The sequence below is a fragment of the Oryx dammah genome, unplaced genomic scaffold, assembly GCF_014754425.2.
Source record: "Oryx dammah isolate SB20612 unplaced genomic scaffold, SCBI_Odam_1.1 HiC_scaffold_8, whole genome shotgun sequence".
Taxonomy (NCBI): Eukaryota; Metazoa; Chordata; class Mammalia; order Artiodactyla; family Bovidae; genus Oryx; species Oryx dammah.
In genome coordinates this window covers 56,208,613-56,224,835 of record NW_024070192.1, presented here as the reverse complement: position 1 = coordinate 56,224,835, position 16,223 = coordinate 56,208,613, and positions in this window count along the sequence as shown.

The following is a 16,223-nucleotide window of genomic DNA, read 5'->3' as shown; positions in this document are numbered from 1 at the left end:
GTATTCTTGACACTTCTTCTTAATATCTTCTGCTTCTTTTAGGTCCATACCATTCCTGATCTCCTGATCTTCCTTGATCTCCTGATTTCCTAGGAAATCTGTATGCAGATCAAGAAGCAACAGTTAGAACTGGACATGGAACAACAGACTGGTTCCAAATAGGGAAAGGAGTACGTCAAGGCTGTATATTGTCACCCTGCTTATTTAATTTATGTGCAGAGTATATAATGTGAAATGTCAGGTGGATGAAGCACAAACTGGAATCAAAATTGCTTAGAGAAGTATCAATAACCTCAGATATGCAGATGACACCACCCTTATGGCAGAAAGCAAAGAACTAAAGAGCCTCTTGACGAAAGTGAAAATGTTGGCTTAAAACTCAACATTCAGAAAACTAAGATCATGGCATCCAGTCCCATCACTTCATGGTAAATAGATGGGGAAACAATGGAAACAGTGACAGACTTTATTTTCTTAGGCTCCAAAATCACTGCAGATGGTGATTGCAGCCATGAAATTAAAAGGCTCTTGCTCCTTGGAAGAAAAGGTATGATCAATGTTGACAGTATATTAAAAAGCAGAGACATTACTTTGCCAACAAAGGTCCATCTAGTAAAAACTATGGTATTTCTAGTAGTCAGGTATGGATGTGAGAGTTGGACTATAAAGAAAGCTGAATAATGAAGAATTGATGCTTTTGAACTGTGGTGTTGGAGAAGACTCTTGAGGGTCCCTTGGACTGCAAGGAGATCCAACCAGCCCATCCTAAAGGAGATCAGTCCTGAATATTCATTAGAAGGATTGATGCTGAAGCTGAAACTCCAGTACTTTGGCCACCTGATGCGAAGAGCTGACTCATTTGAAAAGACCCTGATGCTGGGAAAGATTGAAGGTGAAAGGAGAAGGGGATGACAGAGGATGAGATGGTTGGATGACATCACTGACTTGATGGACATGAGTTTGAGTGATCTTCGGGAGCTGGTGATGGACGTGGAAGCCTGGTGTGCTGCAGTCCATGGGGTCACAAAGAGTCAGACATGACTGAGTGACTTAGCTGACTGCCTGGGTCTTAATTGCAGCACATGTGAGTTCACTGAGGCATGTGGGCTCTCTAGTTGTGGCCTGTGGACTAATTGGCCCCGTAGCATGAGTTTCTAGACCATGAATTTTGGCCAGGGTCAAAACTTGCATCCCTGCATTGAAAGGTCGATTCTGAACCACTAGACCACCAGGCAAATTCCAACTGTGGCTGTTTAAGTCTATGTTTTGTTAATTTTTGTTTCTCTCTTGAATATAGTAGGAAAGGTCAATAAATGTTTTTTGCAATGAATCATTTATACAGTAAGGTAGTGAGACTTTGAGATCTGAGGAGAAATTTCATTATTTTTTAGTTATCTTGGTGTCAAATCTCCACCTATATCAACATATTAAATAAGGCAAATTGAGGGGCTTTCAGAATACATTCAACATAGACCATGACCTTTAGTCTTTCAGACACTCTTAAACCTCAGGAATTTTGATGATTCTTACATAATAGTCTGCAATTTCAGATTTCCTATCTGAGGATTGCAGATCAGCAAGCAGTCATAATGCAGTGGTTTTTCTCTAACACAGGAACACCGATTTTTAAGAGATTAGTTCATGGGGTAGGAATAGATTGGGAGAGGATAAACCAGGCATTTTTCACATAAATCTTCATTACTAGAAAATACAAAATTGCTCTCTAAATGAAGAACAGTGTTTACACAGGCTTACATTAAAAACAAAATCCTGTTGACAGCTCTCAAGTTCTTTATCAGGACCTATCACAAAGGGAAAACATTTGTAAATGCCATTAACCCACAAGCAGACCTTGAGAGTAATGGGAATGGAGAGTTGGGATTTGCATGCTGTCTGAACTGATTTACACTCTTGTATATGCTCCCTGTTTTTAGACTGTTTCCTATTTGTTCCTCCTTCCTACTTCACATTAAATGGAAAATAATACAATATAAGGGCTTCCCCCATAGCTCAGTCGGTAAAGAATCTACCTGCAATGCAGGAGACCTGGGTTCAATTCCTGGGTCAGGAAGATCCCCTGGAGAAGGGAATGGCAACCCACTCCAGTACGCTTGCCTAGAGAATCCCGTAGCCTTGCAGGCTACAGTCCATGCGGTTGCAAGAGTCTGACACAACTTAGGGACTAAATCATCAGCACCAATGCAATATAAAGTGTTTAGTCAGTTTGGGGGGCTTCAATCCTTACTTTGAACTTGGATTTTTCCTCTTGGTGCAATTCAGCGCTAGAGCTGAGAGCAGTGACTTGATCCTGTGTCCAGGGTTTCTGTTACTAGCTTTCTCTAATTTCACCTCTATCCAAGCAAGCAAACAGACCTGCCCTCTGACCCACCATGCGTGGCAGGAACTCAGTATTTCTTTTGATGATGCAGGCCTATTGTGATGCCACGTATTTACACAGAATAAGAAGGTGACAGTACACTATTGATTCTGGACTTTCCTCACCTGTGTCGCGCTGCCATCTCTAGGTCATCCAGCTTTGACTCATCTCTGCCACTCACTGGACTGCCACTGGCAGTCATTGGAGCCAGTTTTCTGCAGCTCAATCCTAGATTTCTTTTGTTCAAACTTGCCTGTCTGAAGAAAATGCAATATACCCATCTGGTATATGCACAATATATGTGACTTAAGTCTATAGGAGCCCTAGTTAAGGGGCAAAAAGTTGGCTAAAGCGCCCTCTTCTCAGAGAAGCAGTCCCTAGTCTCAAGATGTGGTTGGGCCCTCCAGTTAGAAACTCATAATACTTAGTTCTTTACAATTTTGAGATTATTACCATCATATTTATATAGTTAATTATGGACTTACTTGTTTTCCGTATTTCTTCATAAGGAACTGTCTTCTTTTTTTTGTTTTAAAAAAATCAGTACATTTAGGATGTTTTTTATTTTGGCTGATTGGGTCTTCATTGCTGTGTGCAAGCCTCTCTAGTTGTGGCGAGAGGCTTAGTTGCCCTGAGTCACATGGGATCTTATTAATAGTTCCTTGACCAGGGATCAAACCCACTTTCCCCATATTGGAAGGTGAATTCTTAAGCACTGGACCATCAGGGAAATCCCAGAACTGTGTCTTTTTAAGAAAAAAAAGAATACATTTCTCCATATCTAGAGTTTAACAAAGTAGATGCTAAAAAATATTTCTTGAATAATTATTATTATTACTACCACTACTAGTAATATTATTATGACTACCATTTCTAAAAGTAGTAGTAGCAAGTATTGTAGACTTATTTACAGTTTACAAAGTGCTACACATTAACTCATCAAGGATAGAACTTATAAACAGCACTGAGTGATAAAGAAACATTTCAAGCTCTATATCATAACATCTTTTACTTACATTTAAAAGACATGAGTATAAAAATCAGCACTTTATAGATTTTAAAGATCTTCACACACCTAAGCACACACAATAAGCATATTAGAGAGGAAGAGAGTTTGCGGGGAGAACAGCAGCGGTGTAGAGAGTAAATTGAGAAACATAATACAATTAAGAAGGAGTGAGTCCTCACCCAGACTAATGGTCATAGGAAACTGAGGACTAAGAAATATGATTATCTCAGCTCTGACCTAAGACCAAGGAGAGAGAGATTCATCTATATTAGATTTTGGAAAAACCTAAAGTAATTATTTGTACGATATTTTGAGTACATTCAATTTCTCAAATACCTAATTCTTGACTCAACATCCCCTTGTTCCTCAAAACCAACATCCTATTACTCTTCCTTCTCTTTCTCTTTTCTTTTGCTCACATACTCTCAAAATATTTTCATCAAAAAGAAATAATTATCCATTCAGCAACGTCGATGAGTTACAATGCATCCTGCTAAGTGAGAAAAGGTCAGATTCGAAAGGCTTTCTATTGCATTCTGTTCATATAACGTTCTGGAAAAGGTAAAATTATAGGAACAGAAACAGGGCAATGGCTGCCAGAGGCTGAAGGTGGGGAAAGAGGATTGACTGTAAAGATACAACTTTTTAGAATGATGGAGGCATTCTGCCTCTTGATTACGGTGGAAGTTACGCAGCTATGTTAGTGGGCTAGAGGTTCTATGATAAAATATCACAGATGAGGTGGTTTAAGCAAATAACTTCCATGAGTATCCAGAAAAATACAACTTGTGCATTTTTATGACCTATTTCTTTAATGAGGAAAAAATCCCTAGACATCTCCCTCAAAGTGGTAGTCCTGAAGAGTATCCGTGAAATCCTATTGTTTTTGATTCTGTAATATGGTTAATAGAACACTTCAGGGCAGAGAGTTCCTGTGGAGGAAAGCTGCAAATGTGGACCACGTTAGGAACCCACTGGGAGAATGAATGGTCTGGCGGAGCAGACGGGGAAGGCTGTAGAGAGCCTCTGGTGGGGGCCAAATCCCCACTTTTCAGGGTAAACTAGAACTAACCCGCCACTTGCGCCCTTGTCTGGGGTTAGTAGAGATCAAACTCAAAATAACCGAGGACAGATTTGAGGGCAAGCTCGTTGGTTCTGTGGAAAGCGTATGGCCTTAAGCTGAACCTTGGACTTAGATGGATACACTTGGGTTTCCGTAGTGGCTTCTCCACTTATTATCTTGGAAAGTTATTAAACTTCTCTGGATCTTTATGTCCTTATCTGGAAAATGAGTGAGTGAGAGCCAGCATTCAGAGTTGTCCTGAAGATTCGAAATAAAGGATGTAAAGCACCGGCCTGGGGCGTTCTGTAGGGACTCAAAAATCTACAACATCTGTTATGCACTGTGATTTGAAAAGCAGAATTCAGAACAGAGATAGAGCACTTGACCTACGGGATCACTGGCTTCTGATGTGGTCTAACACTCTAGAGTCTGCTGGTTGGTGTGTTGGGAGGTGTTCTGCCTTAGAAAATAAGAAACCTGGGCTATTGAGCTGTTTTTGTTTATCTGTTTTTTTCCTTTAAGGCGATGATTTGAGGTAAATAATTGTTCTTCTTTGGGTTTCATTTTCTTACTGTATGAAGGGAGAATGTTGAATTAAATGACTTTTAAGGTCCTTTCCAGTTAAAGATATTTTAATATTCTATAGTTTGAAACTGGAGAAGGATCTTAATTGGTTGATTTCTACTGAGTTGGCCAAAAAGTTCCTTTGAGTTTTTCCATAAAATATTATAGAAAAACCTGAATGAATGTTTTAGCCAACCCAATGCAAAGCTTGACAGCAACCACTCTATGTGGAGGTCTGTGTTGTATTCCGGGCAGACAGGGAGGAACAAGCCAGGTCAGCCTACTCCCAGCCTGAGCTTGTATCTCTGTCACAATGCTTCATGTCTGGGGTCAATTTCTCTTTAACACTTTTACCAATGACTTCTAAGGCATGTTCATTCCGCTTGTGGGAAGTTCAGAGCTGGGAGTATTGACATGGTAGAATCAGATTCTTGAAATATCAGGCTCAACAACAAAAGTAAGCACTTCTAAAATTTAGGAAGATGGACCAAAACTCACAAGATAAATATATAAGGTACAATTAAGTACAGAAAGAAAATCCTCAACTAAGGTTTAAAACAAATCAGATTTGCAGGCACAGGATAAGATGTATTGGGTGGTAGCTTTAAGCATCTGATACACTTTTCTGCTCAGCCTCCAGAGTTTAAAGAGTCACAGAGTAACATTAGTCACAAAGTTGGAGAAGGATTGAGTCGCTGGGAGGGATTGGGGGCAGGAGGAGAAGGGGCCGACAGAGGATGAGATGGCTGGATGGCATCACTGACTTGATGGATGTGAGTTTGAGTGAACTCCGGGAGATGGTGGTGGACAGGGAGGCCTGGCGTGCTGCAGTTCATGGGGTCGCAAAGAGTCGGACACAACTGAGCGATTGAACTGAACTGAAGTGAAGATCTCTGTGCTTGACAGTTTTATAACCCCAGCGATGTGGCCAGGCACCAGTTCTATCCTCTCTTCTACTCCCATCCCCTTTCTTTTCTTTGCTCCTTTGACAGCAGGGTGTGCCGTATCTAACACTGTATCCACACCTGTCCATAGTTCTTTGATTTACTTATAACAGGCAATTTTTTATTTTTTCTGGAGAAAATTTGCTCCTTATTTGGGGACCAAAGAAGGTGCAGCCCTCCAGCCCAGGCGGCGGGGCACTGAGAAATGGAATGAGGGCCCCACTCCAAGCCCTCCCTAGATGCAGTAGATGGGGAGAGGAATCCCATTATAGGCAATTAATGCAATAGAAATAATGCCTGATTTTACAAAAGTCCATGTGGATTTTGATATCAGTGAATCATGTGATAGAACTGCCAGGAAATACTAAGATCATCTTGGCCTGTATTAACAGAAGTTTGCAGTGGGCAGTAGAGAACTCTGTATTCTGTGCTAGGCAGACACTTTCACAAACATTGCATCCCATTCTGGATATCACATTTAATGAGAGACATTAAAATTGGAGACTGTCCAAAGAATAATGAACAAGTTGGTGGCTACATATCAGTTAAGGCCATCCACTTTGGAATCAAGACAGACCTGCTCAGGTCCAAGCTCTGACACCTCCTGTGCGACTTTGGGGAAGTTACTTAATCTCTCATAACCTCAGTTTCTTCATGCAGGTAATGGAAATAATTAACTGTACCTGTCTCATGGAGCTATGGCAAGAACAACGAGGATGATGATGAACTATGATCTCTATTTGAAGGAATTAGAATTGTTTAGCCAGAAAATCGAAGACTTGATGGGGAAAGAATGAGGGAAGTAAAAGGGAGGTGAGATCTATTTTTACACATTTGAACAACTGCTGTTAGGAAGAGTTATTGGATTTTTGGATGATTCTTTTGGGTGATTCTCATGACAGAATTAGGTCAAATAGTAGGATTTCCAGAGAAGAAGATGATGCTGTCTTAAACATATGGCAGAAATGTTTAACAAATAGCACTGTTAAAAAATGCAATTCAAGATCATACCAGAATGTTCAGGCAGGTGCTGACTTCCATGCCTTAGGATGGTACAGAGGGGAGTCCTATATTGAGTGAATGAGTTTGGGCTGTGTCTCAGAATCACCTGGTATCAGGGCTCAGGAATCTCTAAGTCCTTCAGGTGTTTCTGATAAAGTCAGTACCTGCACAGGCAATTTAGACCCTTTGGACCAGAGGATGGGTCCCTTTGCACCTACATTAGACTGTGATGGGATTCTGGTGGCAAGGTCCTGAGAGCAAGGAGACAGGAAGATTAAAAAAAAAGTGCCAAACATACTTTGGAGTATTGGGGTCGAACGGATGTTTCATGTAGGTGGGTGGTTGGAATCTGGTTGGAGTGAAATTAGGGCCAGTGTGTGGAGGGTTTTAGGTGTGAGGTATGGAAGCTTGAGGTTGTATCAGGCAGGGTTCCGTGAGAAATGTGACACAAAGGAAGTTGCAAAAATCCCTCATTCTAGAAGGGTGAAGAAAGGCAATTCCAGATGCTGTATCTCATTCCTCTTGGAGTCCACCATCTTGGAACCTATAGCTTGACTCATCACTTTCTATTTTCTTCATTTCTGAGCTACCATCAGTTGGACAATGTATGGTGATAGATCCGTGATATATTTTTAATGCATCTTTGCATCCCTAGTATGTGGAAAGCAAGTGAGGACTTTCACGTAGGTAGTTCTTCAGGGTAGTAAAGGAAGTACCCACAGATCTGCTCAAGTGAAAAGCAAGAGTCTCGAGATCACAGTCTTGATGATGTCAGAGGTGCTGGAAGCCAAAGTTCAGGGATTTCCTTAAGGGACAAGTTCTTCTGCCTACATCCAAGCCACTGAATTCTGTAATGTAAGCACTTTTGTTTTTATCTCAAAGCAACTCTCAAGTTAATTAGTTACAAGTATTAGTTCTACTGCATGAGAATGCCCAGTAACAAAAGCGGGAAATGAGGTCATCAGGGAGATACCCTTGAGTGTTCTGAGACAGCAAAGGGAGGAACTGCAACTGACCACACTGACCAATTTAAGTCTTAAAAAACAAAAATCTAAAACAGAAACCTACTCCCCAGTCCTCATGAGCCAAAGAAGTGCAACTTATAAGACAAATACTGTCCTTTCACAGCGTTCTTTCTCATATCTGCCCGCCTCCTGCGGCCGCATCCCTGAAGATGGATCAGCGGGCAGAAAGAACAGTGGGGCTGGTCAGAAGCTCTGCGTTTAAGGGCTTGCTTTCCTTTATCAGCTGGGGGATTTGGGGCCAGCCAGTTCCATCACCTGTTGCAGGTAGAGATGCCGACCTTCTAGGGTGTGGGGAGCCTTGCGGGTGAAGCACCTATGACCATACTTATAGTTTGACAAATGCAGATTGAGTTTATGTTGGTTTCCACTGTAGTTTGGCTCTCTGACTGAGCTAGCACGTGATTTCCATGGCCCTACTTTTGTGCCTTCAAGATCATCCAGGATCGTCTCCACTATGCTAGCAATGTTCCTAGCTACATGTCTAAATTTGCATGCTTTCAGGGAGCATTGTAAGAAGGTGTGTAAGGGTTTGGGAGTTCTGCTTATTTCTTAGAGCTGCTATAACGAAGTACCAAAACCTGGGTGGCTTGAAACGACAGACGTTTATTGCTTCATATTTCTAGCAGCTAGAAGTCTGACATTCAGGTGTCGTCCCGGCCGTGCTCTCTCTGATGGCTCTAGGACAGGACCTCTTCTTAACTCTTTCATCTTCTGGGCTTTGCTATCAGCCTTTCTCTGGCTGCAGACACATCATTCCAGCCACGTGGCTGTCTGCTCTCTGCGGGTCTCTACATCATCTTCACTTTGTGTTGTCTTCCTCTGGTTTCAAAGTTTCCCTTCTTATAAGGATATTAGTCATGTTGGATTAGGGTCCACTCTAATGAGCTTATTTTAAGTTGATTACCTCTATAAACATCCTGTTTCTATATAAGGTCATAAGCTGAGATAGTGGGGATTCGGACCTTAACAAAACTTTGGGGAGGCACGCAATCCAACCTATGATAGGAGGCATGGATACCTGTGTTCAAACCTTGGCCCTGCCATCTATTAGATATGATCTTGGTTGGGTTATTTATCTCTCTAAGCTTTGTTTCCTCATCTGTAAAATCAGGACTGTATTATTAACCACCTCATGAGGTTGTTTTGAGGATACATTTTTCAAGTGTCTGGCAAATGATGAAGGAGAAGGGCATTTCCATAGACATACCACTGATTTTTAGAGAGAAGAAAGCCCTTTCCCCAAGCCCCCAGAAGGGGTGGCTCACATTCCCATGTCCTCAGTACAAGAAAGCCTGGGGAAGTGCATATCTGATATTTTTACTCTTAACAATGAGACATGCGCCCTGCCAGCTATAAAAAAGCTAATATGCTGAAACCTCAATTAAAGAGAGTAGGGAGACCAGGAAAGGGTCCCAGATGACAGTGGAGCCCAGTGAGAAGAAGAAAGACTCTTCTTTCTTGGTGAGGACTCACTTACGGGCTCTTTGCTCGCTACAGCCTCCCACCTTCCTTTTCTCCTCTGTAAGAGCACGTTCCTTCCCTTGTGCTGTGGGGACTCAATGTGGCTCACCCTGGTTGCAGATCCCAAATTGCAATTCTCTGCTGACTCTGAGAAAACCCATCTTTGCTGGGGAGAGACCTGGCCTTCTGTTTGTTTTAGGTCAATGAAGCAAAGAAGAGGTAAGTTTTGGTGGGAAATGTTCATCAAGTAGGCAATCAACCGTGTCTTTCCTATTCCTTTCCTTTGCATTCCCCCAAAGAACTTGGGTTCTCTCTGAGTATTTATACAATAAGTGCTCAGGTACGAGTCAGCTAAAGGTGGGCAGTGGTAGAGTTGGCTGGGGTTCCTCTCCCCACAGTTCAGGGGCCTGAATGGCAGTTGCCTTCCACCCCTTGTGACCCGAATCACCAAACTTAATTGAAGATGTGACCCTTTCCTCAGAGAAGAGTACAGTTTTGCCATCAAGGGTACCTGATACATTGGTCCCTTTACCATCTCAGTAAAGGAATAAGACAGAGACCAACCAGCTGTGTTGGAAAATATTATAGGGGGAGCTTATCCCTCAGACTTTGTTCAGCCTCAGAAACTAGGCCTCAGGTCCCCAGTTAGCCAGAAGAGTTTAGGAATGATAGTAGATAAATTCAGGAGGATAGGAAAGCTCTTTTCAAGCATGTTTCTTAGTATGGAATTCCTTTTTCAAATAGACACTTACAGAGGAGGCTAATATATAAAACATATTTCATCCATAAAAAAAGTTGAGCACCAAAGAATTGATGCTTTTAAAAAATTTTATTTATTTTTTTTTATTGAAGGGTAATTGCTTTACAGAATTTTGTTGTTTTCTGTCAAACCGCAACATGAATCAGCCATAGGTATACATATATCACCTTCGTTTGGAACCTCCCTCCCATCTCTCTCCCCACCCCTCTAGGTTGATACAGAACCCCTGTTTGAGTTTCCTGAGCCATACAGCAAATTCCCGATGGCTATCTATTTTACATATGGCAATGTAAGTTTCCATGTTACTCTTTCCATACATCTCACCCTCTCGTCCCCTCTCCCCAGGTCCATAAGTCTATTTATTCTCTATGTTTGTTTCTCCATCGCTGCCCTTTCAATAAATTCTTCAGTACCATTTTTCAAGATTCTGTATATATGCGTTAGAATACAATATTTATCTTTCTTTTTCTGACATACTTCACTCTGTATAAGAGGTTCTAAGTTCATCGACCTCATTAGAACTGACTCAAATGTGTTCCTTTTCATGGCTGAGTAATATTCCATTGTGTATATGTACCACACTTCTTTATCCTTTCATCTGTCCCTGGACATCTAGGTTGCTTCCATGTTCCAGCTACTGTAAATAGTGCTGCAATGAACAATGGGATACATGTGTCTTTTTCAACTTTGGTTTCCTCAGGGTATATGCCTAAGAGTGGGACTGCTGGGTCCTATGGTAGTTTTATTCCTAGTTTTTTAAGGAATCTCAGTGGAGTCTTCCATAGTGGCTGTATCAATTTACATTCCCACCAACAGTGGAAGAGCGTTCCCTTTTCTCCAAACCCTCTCCAGCATTTGTTGTTTGTAGACTTTTTGATGATGACCATTCTCACTGTTGTGAGTTGATATCTCATTGTAGTTTTGATTTGCATTTCTCTGATAATGAGTGATGTTGAGAATCTTTTCATGTGTTTGTTAGCCATCTCTATGTCTTCTTTAGGGAAATGTCTGTTTAGGTCTTTTCCGCATTTTTTGATTGGGTTGTTTGTTTTTCTGGTATTGAGTTGTATGAGTTGCTTGTATATTTTGGGAATTAATCCTTTGTAAATCATTTGACTTGTTATTATTTTCTCCCATTCAGAAGGTTGTCTTTTCACCTTGCTTATAGTTTCCTTTGCTGTGCAAAGCTTTTAAGTTTAATCAGGTCCCACTTGTTTACTTTTGTTTTTATTTCCATTAGTCTAGGAGGTGGGTCATAGAGGATCTTGCTTTGATTTATGTCATTGAGTGTTCTGCCTACGTTTTCCTCTAAGAGTTTGATAGTTTCTGGTCTTACATTTAGGTCTTTAATCCCTTCAGTTTATCTTTGTGTATAGTGTTAGGAAGTGTCCTAATTTCATTCTTTTACATGTAGCTGTCCAGTCTTCCCAGCACCATTTATTGAAGAGGCTGAATTGATGCTTTTGAACTGTGGTGTTGGGAAATACTCTTGAGAGTCCCTTGGACTGCAAGGAGATAAAACCAGTCAATTCTAAAGGAAATCAACCCTGAATATTCATTGGAAGGACTGATGCTGAAGCTCCAATACTTTGGCCATCTGATGGAAAGAACTGACTCATTAGAAAAGACTCTGATGCTGGGAAAGATTGAAGGCAGGAGGAGAAGGGGATGACAGAGGATGAGATGGTTGGATAGCATCACTGACTCAATGGACATCAGTTTGAGCAAGTTCCAGAAGTTGGTGACGGACAGGGAAGCCTGGCGTGCTGCAGTCCATGAGGTTGCAAAGAGTTGCACATGTCTGAGCGACTGAACTGAACTGAGTTGATTCTGTTTGAAATGGGTTAGTTGGAAAGCCCATCATGCCTGATGCATTTGCCTTATTCTTTTGTAGTGTCTTTTAAGACACCTTTTTGGAAGTACTCAGCCACTTTGAAAGTTCAAAAACCACTGGGTTAAATATTCATTGGTGAGGATGTTACTTTCACCAAGAGTACATACTGGAATAGGTGTTTTAGTGCATATCACCTCATTTAAAGTTAGAATGGGAATACTATTAACCTTATTTATTATAGAATGAAACTAAGGCTGAGAAGTAATTTGCCCAATTTGTACAGCTAGAAAGAGGCAAAACTGGGTTCAAAATCAGCATAGCAAGTGTAGGGTCTTGCTCCCAGCCAACAGGCTACATTGGCACACAACCAGATTTGTGCCAGAATGTGATCTGTCTACACATCTAGATGCTGCAAGGGTCCGAATGCCTGCCTGTGGTTCTAAGCGGTGCTCTGGGTGCTCTATGCCTTCGGGTGTTGTACGGATACAGAATCCTGTGGGAACACTGGTTGGAAGCTTTGTCTGTGCATCAGAGGACCAGGAAGTCTCTGTTCCCTGAAGTTAGAGCAGGATCTGCAGTTGACCCAATGTCTAGGAATAATGCAGGGATCCTGCTCTTCCACTGGGAACGGAGAGCACCCTCTCTTTGGGGAAATGCAGCAGGTTAGAATCCAGAAGAAACCACAGAGAAGGAGGCTGCCCACGGGTCTGCAGGACCTGGAGAACTGGCCTGTGGGCTTCCTTTTTACTATAGAGAGCTTCCATTCTCCTTCCCAGACTCAAGATCAGATAAAAACATTGTGGAGCGGGGTTGAAAGTAGCATCCTCACCAATGAACATTTCACCCTGTGGTTTTTGAACTTCCAAGGTGGCTCAGTACTTCCACGAAAGGTGTCTTAAGAGATACTGCAAAGGAATAAGGTACATGCGCCAGCAGATGGGCCTTCAACCCCATCATATACTTTTGAGTTCCCAGCTGAACCACTGACATAATTTTTACTATAAACCTTACCCTTGACCTTTTGACCCTTCTTTCAAAAACATGATCATTGTTGAAAGCTTCTTGACTTTTCCTGTGAGGCAGGGCCTGGCTAGTGGGAATGTCCTGTAGTAACCTCATCACCGTGTCCAGCTGAGCACCGCAAGCAGAGGGAGAACGAAAGAAACTGGGTGGGATCTCGTGCCTGCCTAGATACTCTGTTGTTTTGGCATCAGCATGGCTGAAGGGCCTGAGAAGTATACAGTGAGCTGGGCAGGAAAGGTGAGGCAGGAAGAAGGATGTGCTGGGAAAAGAACAATGACCTGCAGACTGTCCACAGCCCAGCCTGAGAACTAAATGGCTGGGAACACAAAGGCAGTTTGGGTTTCTCATACAATCAAAACCCACTGGAATAATGGTATTGTAGTTCATATGGAGTTGGGTTTAAGGGTGAAAATCTCTCCCAAACTTCTGGTTTCAATCCTAGATCTGCTAAAATAGACTCAATAATGGGACCTGAGCATCTATATTTTTAATAAGCTTTTCAGGTGTTTCTGCTTAGCTTGCTCTTTGAATGGATTTTTCAGATGCATAACACATCTTTTGGTTCAGTTCAGTCACTCAGTCGTGTCCCACTCTTTGCGACCCCATGAATCGCAGCACGCCAGGCCTCCCTGTCCAACACCATCTCCCGGAGTTCACTCAAACTCACGTCCATCGAGTCGGTGATGCCATCCAGCCATCTCATCCTCTGTTGTCCCCTTCACCACCTGCCCCCAATCTCTCCCAGCATCAGAGTCTTTTCCAATGAGTCAACTCTTTGCATGAGGTGGCCAAAGTACTGGAGTTTCAGCTTCAGCATCATTCCTTCCAATGAACACCCAGGACTGATCTCCTTTATGATGGACTTGTTGGATCTCCTTGCAGTCCAAGGGGCTCTCAAGAATCTTCTCCAACCCCACAGTTCAAAAGCATCAATTCTTCGGTGCTCAGCTTTCTTCACAGTCCAACTCTCACATCCATACATGACCACTGGAAAAACCATAGCCTTGACTAGACGGACCTTTGTTGGCAAAGTACTGTCTCTGCTTTCGAATATGCTATCTAGGTTGGTCATAACTTTCCTTCCAAGGAGTAAGCATCTTTTAATTTCATGGCTACAGTCATCATCTTCAGTGATTTTGGAGCCCAAAAAAATAAAGTCTGATACTGTTTCCACTGTTTCTCCATCTATTTCCCATGAAATGATGGGACCAGATGCCATGATCTTCGTTTTCTGAATGTTGAGCTTTAAGCCAACTTTTTCATTCTCCTCTTTCACTTTCATCAAGAGGCTCTTTAGTTCCTCTTCACCTTCTGCCATAAGGGTGGTGTCATCTGCATATCTGAGGTTATTGATATTTCTCCCAGCAATCTTGATTCCAGCTTGTGCTTCTTCCAGCCCAGCGTTTCTCATGATGTAGTCTGCATAGAAGTTAAATAAGCAGGGTGACACTATACAGCCTTGACGTACTCCTTTTCCTATTTGGAACCAGTCTGTTGTTCCATGTCCAGTTCTAACTGTTGCTTCCTAACCTGCATATAGGTTTCTCAAGAGGCAGGTCAGCTGGTTTGGTATTCCCATCTCTTTCAGAATTTTCCACAGTTTATTGTGATCCACACAGTCAAAGGGTTTGGAGGCAATGGTGCCCCATTCGAGTACTCTTGCCTGGAAAATCCCATGGGTGAAGGAGCCTGGTGGGCTGCAGTCCATGGGGTTGCTAAGAGTTGGACACGACTGAGCGATGTCACTTTCACTTTTCACTTTCATGCATTGGAGAAGGAAATGGCAACCCACTCCAGTGTTCTTGTCTGGAGAATCCCAGGGACAGGGGAGCCTGGTGAGCTGCCGTCTCTGGGGTCGCACAGAGTCGCACACGACTGAAGCGACTTAGCAGCAGTAGCAGCAGCAATTGTTTTTCTGGAACTCTCTTGCTTTTTCAATGATAAATCTCCCCAATACATGTGGTATAGCAGCACAGAGGTGCAAGATTTCCTTTGATTTCTAATAATTATTATCAAGTGGGTAGCATTTCATAGTAATTGAAAGAACTCTGGTTTGGGAGCTGGAGACCTCAGGTCTAATCATCATTTTCTTTCAATTCCCAGTGATAATTTGGACTAACCATGTAACTGCTGTTTCTTAGAGAAACAGGGGCATATCTCTTATATGCGATGTTACAAAATTTCTTCCCATTTAGACTTTTCAATGCTTCTCAATTTCTTTAGGCAAATTATACACTGTAGCATTTCACTTATCTTGAGCTTAGCTTGTCACACAATCACAATAAATGACTGTAAGGGAAAAGCACATTTGCGCGTGCACATGCATACAAACATCCATTTTCTTCCTCTGTCTCTGTTTCCCTCTTCCTCTCTCTCACACACACCCCTTTAATTAAAAGGCCAGACCAGATGGGACTAAGTCTCGAGACACTTTACATGCAGGTAATCCTCTTAGACCCTTACTCAGAGCTTATTTACTCTTACTCCATGTGTAATTCTAACAGAGCTCGGTGATCTGGCCGCTAAGCCTCATGTAGAACAGAAGCAGCAAATAGAACAAACATAGGATGAGATGGGGGGGATGCTGAGACCATCAAAATCTGAATGTTGCACGCTCAGCGAAAAAAGGCAGGAAAAAAAGAGAGAAAGAAAAAATGATCACAAAGCAATTTGGAGCCACTGAATTTAGGGATACATAATCCCTTGTGCCTCCACGAAGCCTGGCAATGCTGTGATACAGTGCAGCCTGATCCTTTCTGTTTCTGAGGCTGATTCTGAATCATCAAAGCAGCTAAATTAAGTTCTGTATTTTAGGCTTGAGAAACACGGACATGGGTACTCCAGCTAAGAAAGATGTACATCTAAAATGGTAAAAGTCTTCAGAGAAGATTTGGTTTCTGAGAATCATTGGAATCACATAGTTTTAGAACTGGAAAGTGTCATAATCATAATAAAATTACAATTTATTATGTAATGTTTGGACAATAACCTTCACAATTGAGCTGACTGACCAGATATGACCTACTGTTGCCTGTTAATAGAAGTTGGTGGGCTAGACAGAGGAAGTCTTTTTGCCCTCTTTAGATGAATCTTAACATCCTCTCCAAAAGCATCGAGAAGGAAGTTAGAAGTAAAGATTTTATAAAGTGCTATACAAGCAG